The 20409-nt window shown below is 37.3% G+C and overlaps 1 protein-coding gene across 6 annotated transcripts in view; it reads right to left on the bottom strand.

Annotated features, from left to right (window-relative positions):
* The window catches only part of Sytl5 (synaptotagmin like 5), a 232405-nt gene that overhangs the window by 156955 nt on the left and 55041 nt on the right, over positions 1-20409 (bottom strand). For 4 of the 6 annotated variants that reach the window (XM_074062217.1, XM_074062222.1, XM_074062216.1 and 1 more), the window contains exon 2: positions 16851-16936. The gene's annotated coding sequence lies outside the window, so the exon portion shown is untranslated. Of the gene's footprint in view, positions 1-13287; positions 13354-16850; positions 16937-20409 lie in introns of all 6 variants that reach the window. The other 2 variants (XM_074062220.1, XM_074062219.1) reach the window with 1 other exon arrangement.

Raw genomic sequence — 20409 nt, forward strand, 5'->3', positions numbered from 1 at the left:
TCATTCTCAAGTAAATGGATGGAAATGGAGAACATAATTCTGAGCGAGGTCAGCCAGGCTCAGAAGACCAAAAATCATATGTTCTCCCTCATATGTGGACTTTAGGTCTAGGACAAAATGCAGCAATGTTGTTGGACTTGGATCACACCTTAAGGGGAGAGTATGTACAGGAGGAATGGGGACAGGTAGGAAACTCAAAACTTGAAAGTGTTTGATATCCCCACTGCAGAGGGGCTAATACAGTAACCTTAAAACGACAGAGGTCAATATGGGAAGGTGATGGGGAAGTAGTGAAGAGTCAGGTAGAGATGAATCAATTTGGATTGTAAAACACTTGTGCATGGAAGCAATGGCTAGGAATCTTTCTGTATAGCTATCCTTATCTCAACTAGCATTATTGCTTTTGTCTTCTCTTCAACAAAACTAGAGAAAAGGTCAGAACAGGTTCTGCCTGGAAGTGAGGGGCAGGGGGGAGAAATGGCCCAAACAATGTATGCACATATGAATAAATGAATAAATAAATAAATAAAATAAAAAATATTGTCTCAGCTGCCCTCCCGAAGCCACTGTTACACCCTAAGCTAGAGGTGAAACTCCATCTTCCTGCAGCTATTCCTATAACAACCAGGGCAAGAAGGACTAACTTGGACAAATGCACTTCTCTCCAACAAGAAAAGTGGTTTTGTTTATTTTGGTTTTTTATTTGTTGTTGTTGGTTTTTTTGCAGCTTTGTCTCCTTTCATTCAATTTGTTCTCATTTGGACGTTTCTTTTCTTTTTTTTTAAACTTGGTTTTTAATTGTTCAATTTTTTCCTCTTTCTCTTTTTCCTCTTCTCCTGAACCTCAAAACTGTTATCTATTTCCCAGTTATAAATATACAGAACTCTCTCATATTGTTCTCTCCTATATATACCTCCCCTTCCTCCCATTGTACCACTCAATCCATTCCCCACACCCAACCCCCATAATACTCAATTTCTAATTAATCCTTAAACCTTTCAATCAGTATTAAGTTCCCAGATCATCCCTCTAGAAACCATGGGTTTTTCTCCCATATGATCTTATTGGGGAGACAGACAAAGGTTCTGATTGTTCCTTACTCATTCAAATACAATTTATTGCTGGATTTTTAACCTTGCTACTACAGTAGGTTTTCTGCTCACTCAAGAAAGTAAATCACAGTATAGAAATTTAAATATGAAAAACCAAAGCAATGTCTCACGTCCAAACTCCATTCATAACAACTCAACATCTGAATCCAAAGATAATGAATTGTCCAAAATGTTGAAGGGAGAATTCAGAAGACTTCTGTTACAAATGATCAGAGACCTTAAAGAGAATTCAAATAAACAGATAAATGAAGTTTGAAAATCAATCCAAGACCTAGAGAAGAAAATCAGCAATACAGAAGAGAAATTCAGAAAAGAAATGGAAATTATGAAAAATAACCAAGTAGAAATGTTAGAAACGAAAACCTCAATAAATCAAATACAAACCACAGTGGATAATATTATCAGCAAACAAGATCAAACAGTAGAAAGAATATCAGAGATGGAAGAAAAGATCAAGGAGTCATTGCATGCACACAATCACAAAGAAAAAAATGAATACACATGAATACAACATACAAGAACTTTGGGACATGATCAAAAGACCAAACCTAAGAATTCACAGGGTAGAAAAAGGAGCTGAAATACAAACCAAAGGCACAGGAATCTATTTAATGAAATCATAGGAGAAAAGTTCCCATGTGTATGTAACAATATAGAGACCAATCAATGTACGTAAGGCATTTCAAAGTCCAAATAGACATGATCAGAAAACAACAACTCCACACCACACTATAATTAAAATGCCAAAGGTAGAGAACAAAGAAAGGATACTGAAAGCTTCAAGAGAAAAATGCCAACTTATATTCACAGGTAAACACACAAGAATCTCTTCAAAAGTCTCAGCACAAACCCTGAAAACCAGGAAAGCATGGAGCAATATAATTTAAGCACTGAGAGAATCTAACTGTCAACCAAGAATACTATATCCAGCAAAGCTGTCCTTCAACCTTAATGGACAAATGAGGACCTTCCAAGACAAGGATGAGCTAAAGCAATTAGTGTCCACCAAATCTGCATCACAAAGGATACTCAAGAGACTAATTCACATAGAAGAGAATCAAAAACAATCACAAATATGATGGGCTAGGAAAGAATAAAACTCAAAAGGGGAACTGATGAACCTACAAAAATTAGGAAAGTAGTAAGCATGATCAGTTCCATAAACCAGCAAAACCTTAAGTTGAACAAAGCCAAAAGTAAAAAACAATCAACATGAGACTTAAACTGGAAAAAAACCACAGGAATCAGTAAATTCCTCTCAATCATAACCCTAAATGTAAACGGACTTAACTCTCCAATCAAAAGACATGTTATCTAATTGAATCAAAAAGCAAGATCCAACAATTTGGGGTCTATAAGAAAAACACCTCACAACCAAAGATACATATAAACTAAAAGTTAAAGGATGGAAAAAAGATTTACCAGGCATGCAGAAACCAAAAGCAAGCAGGAGTAGCTATTCTCACATCAGACAAAGCAGATTTTTTGCAAAACTCAGTCAGAAGAGAAAAAGAAGGTTATTATATACTAATAAAGGGAACAATCCAGCAAGAATATACATATGTGTGTATGTATGTATGTATGTATATATGACACACAGAACATCAATGTCTCCAAGTTTATAAAGCGAATACTTCTGAGCTTAAAGAAACAGAAAGGACCAGATACAATCATTGTGGGGGATCTCAAGTCTCCACTCTCTTCGGTAGACAGAACATCCAGACGAAAAAATCAACAAAGATATTCTAGAACTAAACAATACCATGGACAAAATGGACTTAATAGACATTTATAGAGTACTTCTTCCTACAGCAGATTACACATTTATTTCTCTTAGCAGTCCAAGGAACTTTCTCCAAAACAGATCACATCCTAAGTCATAAAGCAAACCTCAAGAAATACAAAAAAAATTGAAATAATCCCTTGTATCCTAACAAACCATAATGGAATAAAATTAGAAATCAATAGCAAGGAAAACCACAGGAACAATTCAAACTCATAAAGACTGAGCAACACACCTTTGAACGATCAATGAGTCACTGAAGAAATTGAAAAATTCCTAGATTCAAATGAAAATGAGGATACAATTTACCAGAACCTGTGGGACACAGCAAACGAAATCTTAACAGGGAAGTTTATAGCCATGAGTGCCCATGTCAGAAAATTAGAGAGATCTCAGATGAATAATCTGATGATTCACTTTAAACTCTTATAAAAGCAAGAGCAAGCTAACTCAAAAAAAGCTTTTTTGAGATTACAAAAAGGGATTATAAAACAAAGAGATTCAAAAATCAGGGAGAAATCAATGAGTTGGAGACCAAAAGAATGATTCAATGAATCAATGAAAAAAAAAGTTGGTTCTTTGAAAAATAAACAATTGACGAAAAGGAGAAGGAAGGTTCAAATTAATAAAATCAGACATGAAAAAGGGGATATTACAAAAGACACCAATTAAGTTCAGAAGATCATATGGGAATATATTAAAAACCTAAACTCCAGCAAACTGGACAATGAAGAAGAAATAAATTTCTTGACACATATGACTCACCAAAATTGAACGAAGAGGACATTAAAAACTTAAACAGATCTATGAAAAGCAATGAGATTAAGACAGTTATAAAGAACCACCTAACAAAGAATAGCCTAGGTCCTGATGGATTCACAGTTAGATTCTACCAGATATTTAAAGAAGAACTAACACATCAATGCTCCTGAAACTATTCCATAAGGCACAAAAGGAAGGAATGCTACCAAACTCATTCTACAAAGCCAGTATTACCCTAATGCCTAAGCTAGGTAAAGGAACATCAACAAAAAGGACATTATCCTCTATGAGAAAACAATGTCCACTCTCTTGTTCAACATAGTACTGGAATTCCTAGCCAGAGCAATAAGACAGGAGAAAGAAACAAAAGTGATTCTAATAGGAAAAGAAGAAGGCATATTGTCCCTATTTGCAGATGATATGAACTTATACCTGTAAGATCCTAAAATCGCAGCCAAAAAACTCATATCTCATAAACACATTCAGCAAAGTAGCAGCATACAAAATCAATACTCAAAAATCAGTAACATTTCTATATAAAAGAAAGACATCAGGAAAATAATGCCATTCACAATAGTTTCAAAAAATTAAAATACCTAGGAATAAATTTAACAAAGGAGGTAAATGACCTATACAATGAAAATTATAAATCACTATAAAAAGAAATTAATGAAGACATTAGTAGATGGAAGGACCTCCCATGCTTGTGGATTGTCAGAATCAATATTGTGATGATGGCTATACTAATGAAAGTAATCTATATCTTCAATGAACTCCCTATCAAGATTCAATGACATTTTTCACTGAGATAGAAAAGTCTATCCTAAAGTTCATTTGGAAGCACAAAAGACCACGAATAGCCAAAGTAATCCTGATCCAAAAGAGCAATGCTGGAGGTATCACAATACCTGACTTCAAACCAGACTACAGAGCCATAGTAATAAAAACAGCATGGTTCTGGCACAAAAACAGACATGAAGACCAATGGAATAGAACAGAAGACTTCTACACAAATCCACGCAGCTACAGCCATTGGATTTTTAACAAAGTAGCCCAAAATATGAGTTAGAGAAAAGGCAATCTCTTCAACAAATGGTGCTTGGAAAAATGGATATCCACCTGCAGAAGCTTGAATCTAGGTCCCAGTCTCTTACCTTGTACTAGCATTAATTTAAAGTGCATTAGGGATCTTAATATAAGATTTGAAGTGATAAAATTACACTAGGAAAAAATAGGGAACACAACACAATGGACTACATAGGCATAAGTAATAACTTTATAAATAGAATTCCAATAGCTCAAAAATTAAGAGAAAGAATGGACAAATGGGACTGCATGAAATTAAAACACTTCTGCACAGAAAAGGAAACGGTAACTTGACTAAGGAGACAGGCTACAAATTTGGAGAAAATCTTTGCGGCTATACATCTGACAAGGGATTAATAACCAGGATATACAGGGAGCCCACAAAACCAAACTCCTAAAGAATCAAACTCACTGAATAAATGGGCAAATGAAATAAACAGACAATTCTCAAAAGAAATACGAATGCCCCCCCAAAAAATAAGAAGTACAAATGAAGAAATATTCAACATCCTTGTCCATAAAGGAAATGCAAATCAAATGACATTGAGATTCCACCTCACCCCAGTCAAAATGGCTGTCATCAATAACACAACAAAAAATGCTGGTGAGGATGTGGTGGGAATGTAAATTAGTACAACCAGTGTAGAAAGCAGTATGGAGGTTCCTCAAAAAACTAAAACTAAAACTACCATATGATTCAGCAATACCTCTCCTGGGCTTATAGCCAATGGAATGTGCTCCAGGATATGATAGTCACTTGCACATCCATGTTTATTGAAGTACTATTCACAATGGCAAAGCTTGGGAAACAACCCAGATGCCCCATGACTGATGAATGGCTTAAGAAAATGTGATATATACACAATGGAGTATTATTTGGCAATAAAGAGGAATAAGATTTTGTTGTTTGCAGGTAAATGGGTGGAACTGGAGAATATCATGTTAAACAAAGTAAGCCAGGTTCAAAAGGTCAAAGGTCACATGTTTTCCTTCATATGTGGACACTAGATCTATAAGTTCAATGTACACATAAATATGATCTTTTGTATGTACATATATATAGTGTGTGTGTGCATGTGTGTGTGAGAGAGAAAGAACAAGATTGTATTAGTGGGTCTATCTGAAGGGACTATGGGAGGTGGGAGAGGGAAAGAGAACGTTACAGAGTGAAAAATATTGAAACATTACATCTATATATGAAGACAATATAACATTATGCATTGTAAGCTGTTGACTAATAGGGGATCATGGTAATAGAGAAAGCATAAGTAATGGGGAGGAGTTAATCTAATTAAAGCATGTCTGAAATGCCAAGGTGAACCTCACCTTGGACTTTAAAAAATAAAGGACAGGAAGGTAAAATAAAACAGGTCTTTTTCTGGGGTGTGTACCAGTGTGGGTGTGTGGGGGGGGACATAAGGAAAAGGTGAATTATGAGAATATGGTGGGTGTATTTTATATTCATATATGAAAATAGAATAATGAAACCTGTTGAAATTGTTCTAAGAATGGAGGAAGGGGGAAGAGGGAGAACAATGGAGGGGGTGAATTTAATTAAGATATATTATAAACACATATGTAACTACTGCAATGTATCTCCCCTATACAACTACTATATGCTAATAAAAAAGAAGCTTATATTTTCCAGTGGGTAGTTCAACAATAACCACAGGAAGAACGAAAGGCATCAGGAAGTCGGTTTTGTAATCTGGGTAGTGAAAACCACAGTTAATGGGGGAATCTTACCAAGGTCAAGGCCTATAGAGAGAGGGAAGAAATGAATTAAAACCCGGAAACAGGGACAAAGGCATTCTCCCTAATTGTAATGGCCCAACAATGATACATCTGTGAAGCATTAGTCACCTATGAAAATATGTTGTGTACTGTGAGTCATGGTATCCTTTCTGATAGCATTTAAAAGGCTGTGTTTTATGGAGCTGAAGCTCAACCAGAGGTATTTACTCTGTGATTCTGCATCATGTACTCTCTGGTTATTGTGGCAACGCCTGGAGTTTCAGTAAGAGATAAGAAAGCCAACAGCGATGAAGTGAAAGCAGTACAGAATGTCAGAATAACATCTAAAGCTTATGCATCTGAAAATGTTCTGAAAGCTAGAAATGTTCTTTGAAGCCAAAATGATGTTTTTATTACCTGAGCTCATCAAGGCATAGAATTGCAAGGTACAGATTTGTACTTGCTTCGAGTGGTTGTTCAAAAAATCATAATGACAAAGAACTAATCGGATGGATAGCATTGATAATAAGTGGTCTTCCTCAATTACAAGTCATTATGGCTCCATTAAATGTTAAATATAGATTTTTAAAAGATGATTTCTCTAGTGTATATACTTGATTTGAGAAGAATGTTAATAGAAGTCATACTGTAATTCCTATTTAGGGTTATCTAATAATGAAATACAGAGTTGTTTGTTGTTGATGTGTTAGGACCTAAATTAGACAGGCTTCAAGCAGATCAGTTCTCATATGGAATCAAAGGACATATATTCATTTCTCTGTCAAACAAAGCTGGGTCCATACCTTGTCTCTACCACCAATGGGCCATTTGACTATTTGCATGGTACTTACCCCTTTAAGCCTCAAATTTCTCATCTACAAAATGGAGTGATTAAAAAAAACTTATTTCACACAATTTTTGTGAAGAATAAAGAAAGAAAGGAATTTGAGTCAAATAGAAGATGATAAATGCCAAAGTTAGCTTTTGATATTACTTCTTTTGGTGGTACTGGGGTTTGAACTCAGGGCTTTGCACTTGCTAGACAAGTCTCTACTACTTGAGCCATACCTCTAGCCCTTTTGGCTCTGGTTATTTTGGAAATAGGGTCTCGTTTTTTGGCAGGCAGGCCTGGACTACCATCTTCTTATTTTAAGGCTTCCTGCCATCACTGGGATGACAGGCACACACTACCACATCCAGCTTTTATTCATTGAGATGGGGTCTCAAACTATTTTGCTGGGGTGACCTAAAATTGCAATCCTCCTGCTCTCAGCCTCCCAAGTGGCTAGCTTAATATTACTCTTAGTGCCATAAGTATAATAAATGTGTCACCAAAAATCCAGAGTTCAGAGAATGGTAAGGTAAAAATTTCTCAAAAACGATTAGTGGTATATTGAAGAAAGGAACAATATGTAAGAATACCTCAATTTTAGAAAAGGGTAAGGAATACTATTCCTGATATGACAGAAAGTTAGCTTGAAACTCATAACTATCAGAAAAAACTGGACTAGTCAGGGGAGGATCTGGGCCTGTAATAGGTTTGGGAAAGCTAGAGATGGAAACTGTGGTTACATATAGGCCTTCTTTGCTTATAAGACTCATCCTTCCCAAGATGCTTCACTTTCAACCCAGAGGCATATCCTTTTTCCAGTTTCTTTCAATAAAGTCAAGTGTAAATAAATAAATTAAGTATTAGCTGATTAAGAGGTCTGTAGCCCTGTGACATCTGTCAGGATAAATATCATATAATGACACCTTCTGTAATGTTTTGGGCAAGGTGTAAAAGACACTTGATATTATGTAAGAGAAATACAATGTGACACAACTTTTGCCTGAGAACATAACTGCATGTGTACTCAATGGCAATGAATTTAGTACCTCACTTCCTCAAAGATGTGCCATATTTCAAACTCCTGGGACTGACAATATTTGATCCAGGTAAAAGCTAATCTATAGTTTAACTTTCATGATGGAGCCAGGTAATAATTATAACAATATATTTAAATTAAGGGTCACCTACAGTCTGTCTGCCATTGATCATGTGCGACTTTGGACAAATTACTCAACTTAACATAGATCTGTTACTTTATCTGTAAAAGAAGGGTAATAACAGTGATTGTGTCATAGTGTTGTTGTGAAGATTAAATGAAATAATACATGTTAGCATTTAGTACAGTAACTGGAATGACCTGTTTATATTATCAGGTTAAAGAGCAGATTCTAAAATGAAACCTTTATCAATTCATCAAAATTAAACTGCCCGTGGTGGCAAGAAGAGAGTTGATGTTGGTGCTGTGCATTCATATGTATAGCTATTAAGACAACTAGCAAAATAAGCAAATTTGCTTGCACTATGTAGGAGTAACACCAGTTATAGTCATATAGGGAAAATATTTAACATTTTAATTTAATTTTCATATTCAATTTATTTCAATAAATATATATGGATGCTTATTATATGCTAGTGTTGGTACATAAGAACATAGATGAAGAAAACAGTGCTTGTCTTCAAGTAGCTAATAGACTATTTACAAAGAAAGCCTTGTTAGCAATTAATTATAATACTTTATGACTGTGCAACAACAGAACTGTGTATAATATACACACTCAAAGTAGTGAACAGAGTAAACAATATGTTGATGGTGGTGAAGGTGAGTTACTGAGCCTCCAGAACTCAGAAACTACTTTACATATAGATAGGAACCTAGAGTGCATCCACAAGAAATGTCCAAAGGTAATCTATTCAATGGGGGAAAGATAGTTTTCAACAAACAATGCTAGGACAACTGGTTACTGCTGTGGGAAAAATTAATTTCAAACTTTGTCTTTTACTACATATAAAAATTAACCTGAAATAAATAATACACATAAATATTGGCACTAAAATTATAATCTTCTAGAACAACACACAGGAGAAAATCTTTTTTTTTTTGATGTAATTTTATTTTTTATTTTTTTATGTGAATATATCTGTTTTATTTTTTTATTGTTTTATTATTCATATGTGCATACAAGGCTTGGGTCATTTCTCCCCCCTGCCCCCACCCCTTCCCTTACCACCCACTCCGCCCCCTCCCTCTCCTCCTCACCCCCTTAATACTTGGCAGAAACTATTTTGCCCTTATCTCTAATTTTGTTGAAGAGAGAGTATAAGCAATAATAGGAAGGAACAAGGGTTTTTGTTGGTTGAGATAAGGATAGCTATACAGGGAGTTGACTCACATTAATTTCCTGTGTGTGTGTGTTACCTTCTAGGTTAATTCTTTTTTATCTCACCTTTTCTCTAGTTCCTGGTCCCCTTTTCCTATTGGCCTCAGTTGCTTTTAAGGTATCTGCTTTAGTTTCTCTGCGTTAAGGGCAACAAATGATTAGGAGAAAATCTTTATGACCTTGGGTTAGGCAGAGTTCTTAAGATATAAAGGGCATGAACTACAAATGAAAACAAATTGATAATGTGCCTCATTAAAAACGAAAACTTCCAGTTTTTGAAACATATTCTTAAGAAAATGAAAAGGCAAGTTATAGAGAAAGAAAAATACTTTTCAGACACAAATTTGATAAAGGATTTCTATACCAAATATATATATACATATATATATTTAATCTTTACATCTCAATAATAAGAAAACAACCCATTTTTATGGGCAAAAGGTTTTAACAAGTGCTTCCTCAAGGATACATATATGGCCATAAGAGCCTGGTGAGATGCTTAGCTCTATTATTCATTATGGAAAAGCAAAGTGACACTATCTACCTATTGAAATGGCTAAAATTAGAAAGAGTGGCCATGCTATGTGCTAGCAAATAAATTTCTATACATTGCCACTGGGAATGAAAACTTGTCAGTCACTTGTCACTTTGGAAAACAGTCTAGCTTTTTCTTTTCATGCTAAATCTTACAGTTACCTTTAAACACAGAATTCTACTCCTAGGTGTTTACCTAAGAGAAATGAAAATACATGCCCATACTTGGATTCAAATGATTATAATTATTCATAACAGTCCCAACATGAAACAATCCAAGTATCTACCAACTAGTGAGGCAAAACACAATGTGATATACCTATGCAATAAAATACTATTAAGCACTAAAAACGAACAACCTCTGCAAATAATAGCATAGATCAATCTCAAACATATTAAAGTAAAAGAAGCCAGATGCAACAGATTGCAAATAATATGATTTCAAATTCTAGGAAAGAAAATGCTATGATGAAAGAAAGAAAATCAGTAGTTAACTGAGGCTAAGGGAAAGGCTTTGATTGCAAATTGTCAAGAGAAAACCAAATTATGTAATTTAACTTGGTAAATTTTTTTTGTGGTACTGGGGTTTGAACTCAGGGCCTCATGTTTGCTAGGCAGGTGCTCTACCACTTGAGCCACTCTGTCAACCCTAATTTGGTTAATTTTGTACCATACAGTTATCTTGATAAAGCTGTTTTTTAAAATGCAAGTTATACATGAAGAAATTGTTAAATTATCTGATTTTCTTTTAAGATATGAATTTTAGTGCTCTTAGAATCTTTAGAATTTAGAATCTTAAGGATATTAAAATTCTTTAGAAAGAAGCAAATATTCAAAATTACCATAAAGCTTCTTGTGAATAAACTATATGTAAATGGATTTCCTTCAATAGCCCTAAAAAGACAATCTATTGTTAAAAATAAGAAATATGGGCACTACTTCATTGTAACTTACATAATGGGCCATTCTATATATAAAAAGAAATCCTTCCCAACTCAAATATAATAATGGATGTATCTTAACTTAAAAGTCCATATCTAAATGCAAAACAGATCCTATCTTTAAAAACTTGACATATGAAAATTTGGGCAAGCACATTAAGTGATTATATACTCTATAAAAAATTACTCACATTCGATTTCAGCGTACACTTCTCTACTTCACATAAAATGACCATTGAGATCAGCAAGATGGTAGAATAGAAAGTTCTGGACCCTCCTTTTCCCCTGGACACACCAATACATGGATAAGTTTTCTTTGGGAGAACTTCAGCAATTAGTTAAGGGGCTATGGAACCCTGGGGGAATATAAAACCAGCCATGTCAAAGGCAGTAGGAAAATTTTAGATACTTTATCACTATATTCCCTACCCCTAGAACAAAACCACAGGATAGGAAAAGAAATCCCAGGTCGCAGTCGCATCTTTGTCCTGGAAAGGGAAAAAGTTGGACAATGCAGCTGATGTTCCAACTTTTGTGCTTGTTGCTCAAGGGGCATCTGTCTCAGCTGTTTCAGGGCTCCAATGATACCCATGATACCAACTTCCAGAGGTCACAGAGCATAAACACAGCAGTTTGAATGAGCACACACTCATATCTCCTCCACCTGAATCAGCACATAGTGAGTGAACCAAAAACTTTAAAGTCCAGTTTTCCCTAGAGAAGAGAAGAGTGGAATTGTGCATCCAATGTTCCAACTTTTCCAGGGACTGCATGAGGAACATGGCTTCTGTCTTGCCTGTCTGAGAACTGACAAGACCTAGCACACTCTTCATGTCAGGAGGCTGCTATGAACAGCAACAGCAGTTTGGACTAGCATTAGGGATTGAAGGGCCCCCAGAATCTGTGCTAAGGTTCATTGGTGACAGTCTTTTCCTGTATAAGGCCAGTACATGAAGACTGGGAGAGGTACTGCTTTTTCTAATGCATAGGCACCCATACCAAGAGTCAAGGAAAAATAAAAAACATGGAAATATCTTGTTCCAAAACAGGAACAGGATAAATGCCCAGAAATTAACTCTAACGAAGTGGAGTTACATGATTTACCTGACAGAGAATTCAAAATAAGCATCACAAAGATACTTGATGAGGTAAGAAGAAGAATGCATTTAAAAAGTGAGAATTCCAAGAGATAGAAAATATTAAAAAGTGTCAAGTAGAAATATTGGAACTTAAAATGCAATAACTGAAAAAATTCACTAGAAAAGTTCAACAGCAGACTTGATTAAGAAGGAAGAAAGGATAACTAACCTCAAACCAGGTTAGTGGAAATTATTCAGAGTAGTAAAAACAAAAATGAATGAAAAGGAGGGAATAAAAGCTCAAGGGACTTAAGGGACACCATCAAACTGACCAACCTAGGCATGAGGAAAGAAAGAGATAATGGCCCAAACTTCGCAAATCTCTAAAAGGAAATGAACATCCAGATACAGGAAGCCCATAGATCCCAAATAAGATGAACTCAGAAAATCCACACAGAGACATATTACAATCAAATTGTCAAAAGTCAGCCAGGTGCCAGTGGCTCGTGCCTATAATCCTAGTTACTTGGCAGACTGAGATGGGGAGGATTGTGGTTCAAAGCCAACCGGAGCAAAAGAAAGTTAGTGAGAGCACCCCCCTCCGACCCCCGCCTTCTCAATCAATAGCTGAGCACAATGGCATAGTCCTGTCATCCTAAGCTACACAGGAGGCTAAAATCAGAACGATCACTGTTCCAGGCCAGCCTAGGAAAGAAAGTTTGTGAGAATCCATCTCCATGGAAAAAAGCTGGGCGTGGTGGGCACACCTGTCATCCCAGGACAGTGGGAAGTGTAAAATACTGGGATCATGGTCCAGGCTAGCCTGGACAAAAAGCGAGAATCTATCTCCAAAACAACCAGAGCAAAAAGGGTTAGGGCTCAAGACCTAGGGGCATGGCTCAAGCAGTAGAGTGTCTGCCTGGCAAGCATGAATCCCTGAATTCAAACCCCAGTACTGCCAAAAAAAGTCAGAAGTCAAAGACAAGTAGTATTTTGAAAGCAGTAAGAGAAAAGTGAGTTGGCTTGTACAAAGGAACCTTCATTACATTATCAGCAGTTTTCTCAGCAAACATCTTGCAGGCCAGATGGAGTGAGATGATATATTCAAAGTGCTGAAAGACAAAAAAAAAAGCCAACTAATACTATACATTGCAAAACTGTCTTTCAAAAATGACAGATAAAGACATTCCCAAACAAATGAAATCAGAGGGAAATCATTACCCCTAGACCTGTCTCACAAGAAATATGAAAAAATGAAATAAAGAGACACTAAATGGCAGCATAAAATCATATGAAAAGAATAAAACTAGATGGTACAAGTAAATATATGGGCAAATACAAACTTCTGTAATACCATAGTGGCTGTAAGTAAATCACTTTTTTAGCAGGAAGTTTAAGACAATAGTATTAAAATAACTATAAAATATATTAATGGATACAAAATATAAAAAGATGCAAACTCAGTAACATAAAATGTAGGGGAAAAGTAAAAATATAGACTTGTTATAGGCCATTGAAATATTGTTATCAGCTTAAATTGGACTATTATATGATGTTTTAAAAATCCAAGCCTCATTGTAACCACAAGAAAATACCTATGGCAGGGAGGGAGGGGGAAGGAAAGAGGAAGGGACTTACAGAGGGAGAGAGAAGAATTAAATCACATCAAAATCAATGAAATACAAAGAAATACCGTAAGAAAGGAAGAGAAAACTGTAAGATAGACATAAAACATGAACAAAATAACAATAAAAAGTCCTTCCTTAAAAATAATCACTTTAAATATAAATGCATTAAACTCCCCAATAAAAAGGCACAACAGGATGAATGGATTAAAAACTAAGATCAAGTATATGCTATGTACAAGAGACTCACTTTATATTTACATACACACATAGGCTGGAAGTGAAGGATTAGAAAAGCAGCCTACATGCAAAGAAGTAAAATTAATAACAGTAATAATAAATATTAAAGGCAAGCATTGAGATAAATCAAGGGACAAACAGACAGAAATACAATAACAATAGGAAACTTTAATACCAACTTATCATAAAGGATAGAAAGTCCACACAGAAAATCAATAAGGAAACAATAAACTTGAATACTATACAACAAATGGACCCATCAGATATATACAGAATATTCCACCCAACAGTAAGTAACAGAATATACATTCTTTATAAGCACACACAAAAAATTTTCCAGGACAGATCATATGTTAGGCCACAAAACAAGCCTTAAAAACCTTAAGAAGAAAGAACTCATACCAAATATCTTTTCTGACAACAGTGGAATGGAGCTGGAAATAGAAGGAAATTAAAAGACACAATTTTGAACAACCAATTGATCGAAGAAAAAAAATCAAAAGGGAAGTCAAATAATATAATAATAATACCCCCATAGTCTTCTTTTTTTGTAATTCCACATATTTTCAGTCAACTCCTAAGGATATCACACCAAAAAACTCTAGGCCTGAGACAGGCACCTTATATGCAATCCCAGCTACTCTGGAGGCAGAGATCAGAAGGATTGTAGTTGGAAGTCAGCCAGAGCAAAAAGTTATCAAAACCCCTGTCTCAACAAATAAGCCAGGCATGATAGTGCATGCCTGTCATCCCAGTTATGCAGGAGGCATAGGAAAGAGGATTGTGGTCTAAGACTAATCCCAGGCAAAAATGCCAAGATACTCTTTGAAAAATAACTAAAGCAAAAAAGGGTTGGGGGCACAGCTCAAGTGGCAGAGTATCTGCCTAGCAAGTGTGAAGCCCAGATAAATACAAAAGTAAGGGACAAAGAAAATGAGGCAGACAGAGAAGGAAAGAAAATCAGATTATGTTACTGAGGTGGGCAAATGGGACTCAGTCCCTTTGGGGTTATTATGAGGAACTGCAAGGAAGGCACTTCAAAATTATACCACCAAAGGCTGGGGTAGCTGGGACATTAATCTACCTACCAATATGTAATACTGGTTGAGGGTTGTCCCTGAATTTGTTGACTCACTTTCATTGTGCCTGCATTCACACATGATCCTCCATTCTTTGCCCCACTGCCCACTTGACATGGGTCTCTGGTAACTGCAAGGGGTTCACCTCCACAAATGAATGGAAACCAAGTATCTGAGGTGTTGGGGGCAGTTCTGTTGTATGTCACAATCTCTGACACAGAGGTTTATGTCATTTCTGCTTTCTTCATGGACTCACCTGCTAATATAATAAACTTCTTTAACTGTATTATTAATTGCATAGTCATCTTAAGACAAAAAATTTCATCAATTGTTGTCAAATACTAAAGGTGCTGGGTGCCTGTGGCTTATGCCTGTAATCCTAGCTACTTAGAAGGCTGAGATTGGGAGGATCTTGGTTTGAGGCCAGCCTCAACAAACACTTCTTGAGACCTCATCTTCAAAATAACCACAGTAAAATAGACTGGAGGTGTGGCTCAAGTGTTAGAGCACCTGCTTTACAAGTGTGAAGCCCTAAGTTCAAACCCCAGTCTCAACAAAAAATAAAAATTACTAAAGGCCAAATTTTAATCAAAATGACCCCAAGTCTCTTTTTTCTAGAAAAATCTTCCTCAACAAAGATATCTCCTCTAAAATAGGCCAGACCTGTGACCGACTTTTAAATAATGGAATACATAGGATAGGGAGAGAGAAGATTTGGCTATAACTTAACCCAGGGTCACAAACAACTCAACATCAAACAACACTCCAAAATTCCTCAGCTATGCCAAGCCACAGGAGGTGTTTCTCTCTCAGAATTCTACTGAATTAATAAGGAGCATTAATAGTAAACTGAGAATTCTAAGAAGCTTGAAAAGAGCAGGGAGCCACTGTGGCTGAAAGATGAAGATTAGTGTTTTCAGAACAGTGTCCCAGGAGCCATGGGGGAGGAAGTAATAAAGGGAAGGGTCTGCACCCCTCCCCTGCTTTAACAGGAGCTATTGCTAAAATTTTTTTGTTTTTTTTTTTTTTTAGGCTTCTACTTAAGCTTGAAGAACACAAGCTCAACTACTTCAGTTTATTAATAATAAAGAAACAAGGCTAAAGAAACAAGGCTGGGGGCTGTGGAATGGCTTGTTATAGATCACACTGCCAGATAAAAGCAGAAATAGGATCAGGAATATGACTTGTAACTAACAAAGACTCTCTCCTTGACCTAACTTGAAGCAGGCTCCTCTGAGCAGTCTGCTCAACTAGGCCTGACTTTGGGCTTTAAGCAAGACTACTACTAAGATGATTTTACCAAATCCCCACACTCTTGGCATCTGATCACCCCCCTCAATATATGATCACCTGGCCTGCTGTCAGCAAGAATTCTGTGGAGTTGGTCTTGCAAGAAACGCCCTTTCTCTGATGTTGCCTCTTAGTAATTTTCCATCTATGACCCTTAACTACCCTGCTCCTTGGCTGTAAATCCCACCTTGTTGGAGTACGAGTAAAGCCCAATCTTTCTCTACCACTACAATAGCCCACTGAAGTTGCCATCTTTAACAAGTGTCATTGAACATATTTTTCTTTTTCTTTGACATTTATGGTACTGTGACTCCAATGGGATCATATTCATCAGTTGACCCCCCAGAACTCACACTCAGAACCTCAAGTGCATACCTTTGAAGTCTTTGTCTTCACTCTTGGGTGTCTGATCAGGGATCCATTATGAGATTGACTCCTGAACCACTGGTCTGAACAAACACCTGTGGAAGCAAGTAAAGACACTGACTCTTAAAATTCTGAGAATACCCTAGAGCTAAGTTAGAGTCCCACAGAAAGGCTGGGTTACAGGCCTAGGCTTTAAAGAGGCTAATCTCTGTTAAGAAACAAAGGTTGGGTTAGAATCTAAAATTTCTTTGTTTCTAACTTTAAAGGCATCATTTTGATTAAGAACATGGAAATTCTTAGTCAACTGAATACCCCACCCCCCATATAGAACCTTTCCTAACTATATGCTCTACCCTCTGTCTTCTTTTCTTCTTTGCATGATTCTACTAAGTTACAACTTCAATGGCCTCTTCTAAGATTTTTCCCTTCTCATCACCTCTATTTTTCCATTCTCCTCTTCCCATTTAAAATCTTGTCTGGGTTACCTTGAGTTCTTTGATATTCCCCCCTTTGTCCTCTGTTTACCTCTTTCATACTTTTCCCCTTCCCATTCCAGTCCCTCAGTTACTTGAACTTTAGGACTCTTGTCCTATATTGGAGGCTCTCAAGGGACTCAGAAAACCCTAGAAGGAGCCACCTGAGTCTGAAAAGAGAAAAAATGGCCATTTAGAAATAAATCTGTAACAGGTACTTAGAACTGCTTTTGCTAAAAGGTACTGACTCCTTATTTGGGCCCACAAGTTAACCAAAAGCAGGATAAAAACCTGACATCCTAGGCAGGACACAGTGGCACATGCCTGTAATTCCAACTACTTGGGAGGTAGAGATAGGAGGAGCATGGTTCCAGGGCCAGTCTGGGCAAAAGACCCTATCTCAAAAAATAAACAGGCATGGTGGTGCACTCAGGAGATGGAGCAAGAATGGCCTGGGTAAATGCATGAGAACCTACCTGAAAAGTAAACTAAAGCAAAAAGAGTGGTGGGTATGGCTAATGCGGTATAGCCCTTGCCTAGCAAGCACAAGGCCCTGAGTTCAAAACCCAGTAGCACCAAGAAAATGAAACCTGACATTCTTGCTTCCCTTTTGTCTCCTTGCTCTGAGTCTCTCTCCTGCAATCACCCTGGATACTGGGAAGGACAGAACTTACCGATAACATCTTTGCAACAAGGGATGGACGCCACCCCCCAAAGAATAGCACAGCCTCACAGTACAGATCACCCCCAAGTGAAGACAATTACCTATAATGATGAAGCTATATCCTGGAGCAGGACTAATCATCTCATAGGAAATAAAATGCTCCCCTCAAGTAAGAACAGTGAGAACATCTTTTCTAGAACCCCTCACAGAACCAGAACTGATAATGATCAACCAGGCCACCCTTTGCCTGGGACTGCTTAATTATGCATAGTTCCCACCCCTGCCCTGTTTTACCTGGTGTGTAAGTGCCCCTAATGTTAGAACCACCTCTTTCATGTGCCCCATCCATGTCTACCCTTTCCTATTTGCCCAGACCTTGTCTTTGAGGCACATCTGTCCTTTTGCTTTATTTGCTGAATAATCTGTGGGGTTTTTTTCCATTGCCTTTGTCTCTGAAATTCTTCAAGATACTTGCCCACCACTGGTGACAGACAGCATATTTTGTCCATCCAGACAGCTGCTAGATGTTGCCCCAGTCACTCACTTAAAATTTACTCCATGGCCTCCATAAGATTATATCTCAGGGCAAAAGAAAGTCTTAAAGTCTTCCCCACAAATATGAGTAAAAAGCATTGGTCCTCATATTAGGCAGGTAACCTTAACTTATTCCATCCCTCAAAAACACAAGTTAGATAAAAATTTAAAGTGGACATAAATCAGTGAGTTTTAACTTACTGTGTTCCCTGATTCATGCCTAAGATTTTGGAATGAAAGCTGTAAGTCCTCTGTTTGCTTTTGTCTGTATGTTTATGTGTGTATACATACTATACACAAGAGATTTCCCTACTTCCAGACTGTATTACCAAATTAATATATAAAATCCCTTAAAGGAATTCTAGTCAAATTTGTTCAGAGATGAATAAGTGCTTATATAAGTATTAAACTCTTAGAAGGATGGAAACTATAAAGCTAACAAATGGGCCTGTGAAACTCCATTTTGTAGCTAAACTTCATCTTGTGTAGGCTTCCACCTAATTTTGCTTAAATTTTTCAGACCAGACCAAGCTAGTAATTTCTCTGCTCTGTTTTGAGAAACCACAGTACTCAGAAGACACGTGTCCAGGCTATCTACACCTTGGGCAATGTGCCAATCTAATGAGATGTACCCATCTGTCAAATAAACCTAAGACTGCCCATTCAATGCTCCCACCCATGATTCTACAACCCCTGCTTCAAAAAAATCCCTTAAAGCTTCACATTTATTATCCTACAGAGTGATGCCATCTGGCCCTTTCCTCCTTTGGGAAGTAAATGAACTTTGTTTCTGTTTTAACTATGACCTTTGCGAACTCTTTCACAGCCCACTCACTGGCCACAGGACTGGGACCTCCCTCCACTAAGATTTCCTCGTGGAAATCTCCCTCCAATAAGGTGCTTCTACTTATCCCTTTCTCCAGGACCAACCTCTCATTGATTGTGTAAGTTCAATCATTCTGATCTTGGGCTACTTGAGGGGTCACATTTCTCAGTACATGGTGACAGTTTTCTTGGAATTTAAAACCCCAACAGTCAGGTCTGTCACCATTCTCTAGGTGAGATCTGTCAAGGCAGGGACACTCCCTTGCCAGACCTCTTTTTCTTTGGGTCAGGACTTACCCAATGGCTTCCAGGATTCAGAAACCCGGGAAATTCCTCTAAATTATACTGAGAGGACACTCCCTCTGAACTCTGGGCTGAAAGCATCCATCCCTCCCAAATTTGGTCTCTTCTTCTTTGTTCTAGTTGTCACTATGGGCAATAAACAATTAGCCCCCCCCACCAAGAGACTCCCCCATGAGATATCTCCTCAAAAACTGGAAGAAGGTGGGCTTGATCAACCTAACATGGAAGACGCTGATCTTCCATTGTAATGTTAGCTGGCCACAGTATGAATTACCTGAAGTGGTTTGGCCTGAAAATGGTTCTCTCAATTTTAATACTATCCTTCAACTAGATCTGTACTGTCGCCATCTTAAAAAGTGGTCAGAGGACTCATATGCCCAGGCCTTTCTCTCTCTTTCCCTAGTCTCAGACTCTTCACTCCTTCCTCTCTCTCCTCCAATTCTGAGCCCTTGAATTGATTTTTCTTTCCCCCAAGTCTTCCAGGCTTCTTCTTCTTCCTCTCCTTTTTATCCTTCCCTTCAATCTTTTCAGGAAGATGGACCCCCTTTAAAACTGTATTCCTCATCTAAGAACCTTGACTCTAAGGGCCCTCCCCCACCTGATCCCACATCATCTGTTACTGTTGGCCGTTTTCCACCCTCTGCTCCCTCCTCCCCAAACCCTCTTCTCCATCTGTTTTCTCTGGCTCCACCAGGTCAGGATACCCTGTCAGACTTTGCTCTCCCAAATACCTCTCCACCCTCCACCCTCTTACAGAGGTGGCAAGTGT

This window comes from Castor canadensis, chromosome X (genome assembly GCF_047511655.1).
Source record: "Castor canadensis chromosome X, mCasCan1.hap1v2, whole genome shotgun sequence".
Classification (NCBI taxonomy): Eukaryota; Metazoa; Chordata; class Mammalia; order Rodentia; family Castoridae; genus Castor; species Castor canadensis.